Here is a 4,820-nt window from a genome sequence, read left to right on the forward strand (position 1 = left end):
AGACACTCTGGCTATTGAGGGAGTGCAGCATAGGTTCACGAGGTCAATTCCTGGAATGGCGGGATTACCTTACACTGAAAGACTGAAGCGAATGGGCTTGTATACCCTTGAATTTAGAAGACTGAGAGGGGATCTGATTGAGACATATAAGATTATTAAAGGATTGGACACGCTGGCAGCAGGTAACATTTTTCTGCTGATGGGTGAGTGCAGAACCAGAGGATACAACTTAAAAATACAGGGTAGACCATTTAGGACAGAGATGAGGAGAAACTTCTTCACCCAGAGAGTGGTGGCTGTGTGGAATGCTCTACCCCAGAGGGCAGTGGAGGCCCAGTATCTGGATTCATTTAAGAAAGAGTTGAATAGAGCTCTCAAAGATAGTGGAATCAAGGGTTATGGAGATAAGGCAGGAAGAGGATACTGATTAGGAATGATCAGCCATGATCATATTGAATGGCAGTGCAGGCTCGAAGGGCTGAATGGCCTACTCCTGCAACTATTGTCCATTGTCTATTGTCTATTGTCCCTCAGTCCCACTGCCTGTACAGCACTCCCTCAGTCCCACTGCCTGTACAGCTGTCCCTCAGTCCCACTGCCTGTACAGCAGTCCCTCTGTCCCACTGTCTGTTCAGCACTCCCTCAGTCCCACTGCCTGTACAACACTCTTTCAGTCCCACTGCCTGTACAGCACTCCCTCAGTCCCATTGTCTGTACAGCACACCCTCAGTCCCACTGTCTGTACAGCACTCAGTCTCACTACCTGTACAGCTCTCCCTCAGTCCCATTGCCTGTACAGCTGTCCCTCAGTCCCACTGTCTGTACAGCAGTCCCTCAGTCCCATTGTCTGTACAGCACTCAGTCCCACTGCCTGTACAGCACTCCCTCAGTCCCACTGTCTGTACAGCAGTCCCTCAGTCCCATTGTCTGTACCGCACTCCCTCAGTCTTGCTGCCTGTACAGCACTCCCTCAGCCTCACTGCCTGTTCAACACTCCCTCAATCCCATTGTCTGTACAGCACTCCCTCAGTCCTGCTGCCTGTACAGCACTCAGCCCCACTGCCTGTTCAGCACTCCCTCGGTCCCTCTGCCTGGACAGCACTCTCTCAGTCCCACTGCCTGTACAGCACTCCCTTGGTCCCTCTGCCTGTACAGCACTCCCTCAGTCCCACTACCTGTACAGCACTCCCTCGGTCCCTCTGCCTGTACAGCAGTCCCTCAGTCCCACTACCTGTATAGCACTCCCTCAGTCCCACTGTCTGTACAGCACTCAGTCCCACTGCCTGTACAGCTCTCCCTCAGTCCCACTACCTGTTCAGCACTCCCTCAGTCCTACTGCCTGTACAGCAGTCCCTCAGTCCCACTGTCTGTACAGCAGTCCCTCAGTCCCATTGTCTGTACAGCACTCAGTCCCACTGCCTGTACAGCTCTCCCTCAGTCCCAATGCCTGTACAGATGTCCCACAGTCACACTGTCTGTACAGCAGTCCCTCAGTCCCATTGTCTGTACAGCACTCAGTCCCACTGCCTGTACAGCACACCCTCAGCCCCACTGCCTGTACAGCACTCCCTCGGTCCCTCTGCCTTTACAGAACTCTCTTGGCCCCTCAGAGGCATGACTGCCATTTTGTTTCCCTTCAGCCACAGTTAACATCCACCTTGTACTTTGGCCAAGGTATTCCTGTCTCCTCAGACCAGGAGGAAAGCTACATTAACAAATGATGAATTGGGAATATTGGGAGAGGTTGGGAAATCAGACATGACCTGTTTGAAGATAGCAAGCTGTAAGTATAGCTTAGCTTTTCATTTTACCTGCCTCAGATGTTGGCATCACTAGCATGGTCATCACTTGAGGCATATTCCTAATTTCCCACCTGAGCCACTTTACCGGGCAGGGAAGAATCAACCACATTGTTGGGGGTCCACAGTCATGTGTAGGCCAGACCAGGTAAAGATGGAAGATTTTCTTCACCAGAAGGAGATCACATGGGTTAAACACATAGCTTTTTGTGACAACCAACCACATTTATAATGTTGCCATTACATGAGGTGTCATGGTGGCTCAGTGGTTAGCACTGGAGTCTCATGGTGCTAGGGACATCAGTTCAATTCCACCCTCAGGTCACTGTCGGTGTGGAATCATCATAGAATCCCTACAGTGTGGAAACAGGCCATTTGGCCTAACACATCCACACTGACCCTCTGAAGAGTGACCCATTCCCCTACCCTATTATCGTACAATTAACCTGACTAAAGCGTCTAACCTGCACATCCCTGAACACTATGGGCAATTTAATATGGTCAGTCCACCTGACCTCCTGCACATCTTTGGATTGTGGGAGAAAGCCCGAGTACCAGAAGAATGTGCAAACTCCACACAAGACGGTCACCCAAGTAGGTGGGTTAGCTGTGGGATCTACAGGATAAGGGTTGGTCTGGGTGGGATGCTCTTCGGAGGGTCAGTGTGGATTTGATGGGCCAAATGGCCTGCATCTGCACTATAGGGATTCTATGATTAGACCTTAACAGTAATATTTGCCATTATTTTAGCTTTTCATTGGTTTCAAATGCCACCATCTATCCTGATGTATCTCCATAAGCCCTGGAACTTTCATCTGGGATTCTTGATTACTAGCCCATTAACATTACCACTATCCTGGCCCTAAATTATTAAAATCTGAAAGTATGTTTGGTAACATTGTTGCTTAAAACAGAAAGCTAGAACCTAATTCATTATTTTCTGCATTAGTGTCAGCTAAATATAGATTTTTAGTGGATTATATTTGTCTATTTTCTAAGCCCCATTCCCTTCTGTTTTAGCAATAAGCTGACTCACTAACCTAGTTATTTATGTCAGAGAGGGAAGTGGGTGGTGGTATTTTACATTTCACTCAGGGATTCTGAGTAGCTGTGACAAGTTGCACTTCTCTGTAGACACTTTTTGTAATCCTCAGTCATGATAGCGATTGGAGAGTCTCCAACTCTTCCTTTCGATGGCTTCAGCTGTTCGGTCACATTCAGAATGGACCTCCCCTTTGGTCACCCAGTCCTGGAGCAGGACCCGAACCCAGAGCTCCTGGCTCAGAGACAGGGAACACCACTCACTGCACCACGGGACATCTGTGCACCTCTCATAACAATCAGGCAAGGCTTTTACTTTACCACAGTTGGAGGTTCTCTGTCATCCACCTGCTCAGCAGATGCTGCCTGAACTGCAGTGCTTTTCCAGCACCACTCTAACCCAGTTCTCTGTCATCATGGTTAGTTCCGTATGTAAGGAAGATGCTTGATGGCAGTACAATAACAATTCACTGAATTGGCTCCTGGGATGTCTCAAAGAGCAAGCAAGGGTCTACTTCTTGCCCGTCTACTCTGAATCCATGGGTACAGATTTTCCCACCTTATTTTTAACCTTGATCAGACAATAAAACACACGCTTACCTTTCGAGATGTTCTCCATTCAAACCTCTGGGCCAGGCGCCTTGGCAGGTGAAGTGATCTAGAACAGGCCACCAGCAGCAGTAGGGCAGACTGGCAGTGACAACATACACCTGCAACCGGGCATTAGAATCTCCTCTGGCTAACCAATCAGCTGAGTACATAGAACACAGAACATAGAACATTACAGCACAGTACAGGCCCTTCGACCTGTCATATCAATCTGAAGTATGTCAGAACCCTCTGAAGACTAGAAGTCTAAGGGGGGAGGGGAGGGGCTGATAGGCTGGATGTTACATGGTCTGACCTGGGTATGTCTTTGGTGGAGGGGGGAGCGGTTCATGGGTTCATGTAGAGTAGACCTGGTGGCCATCATGCTCCCACTTCCCCATGAGCTGCCCCAAATCTGTCCCCCAGCCGAACCCTGAATCCAGGATCTATGCTGCCTCCTTTTCAGCTCAGAGACAGAAAAGACTGCAGGTGCTGGGATCCAAAGTAGGCAGGCTGGAACAACAGGCCAGGCAGTGTCAGGAGGTGGAGAAGTCGACATTTTGAGTATCCTTTGACGTTTCGCGTTTCCAGCCCTTCTTCGGGACCGGAAGACCTTTTTGGGTCAGCCTGCCATTTCCCAGCACAGAGCTCTGACACGCAGGGACTCTCCGGTAGATCCAAGCGATCAACTCCATCGAGGGGCAGAAGCCCCAATCTGCAATAACTTAACCCACCCACAGGAATACATGGATCCTCTCCTGGTTGCCAAGATGGACCTCATGGAGCACCACGAGGTTCAGGCATCGGGCCACAACAAACTCGAACCTATATCGATGACTTGGATGCAGAGAAGGGAAGGGCCATAGCCAGACTTTCAGATGACACTGAAGTAGTAGGTCACAGTGAAGAAATAAGAAAATTACAAATGGACATAGAAATCTGAGGTGAATAGCTTAGACAAAATTCAGCAGATCGAGTTTAACATGAATAAATATGAGGTCATCTGTTTTGCTCGTGGGAATAGAAAAGCAACTTATTATCTCAATGGACAGAAAGTACAAAGTGCAGAGGGATCTGGGTGTCCTTGTAGATGAATTGCAGAAACCTAGTATGCAGGTATAGCAGGCAATAAGGAATTGTAGCATTTATTGCTGCAGGGATAAAGTGGACAAATAGAGAATTGTTACAGTACCTGAAGTCTTGATTGTACCATCTCCTTCCAGGCAATAACTGGGTAACCAGACCAGCACAGAGACAGCACATCTGGAAGTGAGTTCAATCCAAGCTGGAGAGCCCTGGAGGTGAGTCACAGGCCAGACTGGCACAAGTGTAGTGAGTCCTGGAGTGAGGCGGGGGGGAGAGTACTGAGTCCTGGAGTGAGGCAGGGGGGAG

The sequence above is a fragment of the Chiloscyllium plagiosum genome, chromosome 11 (assembly GCF_004010195.1).
Source record: "Chiloscyllium plagiosum isolate BGI_BamShark_2017 chromosome 11, ASM401019v2, whole genome shotgun sequence".
Classification (NCBI taxonomy): Eukaryota; Metazoa; Chordata; class Chondrichthyes; order Orectolobiformes; family Hemiscylliidae; genus Chiloscyllium; species Chiloscyllium plagiosum.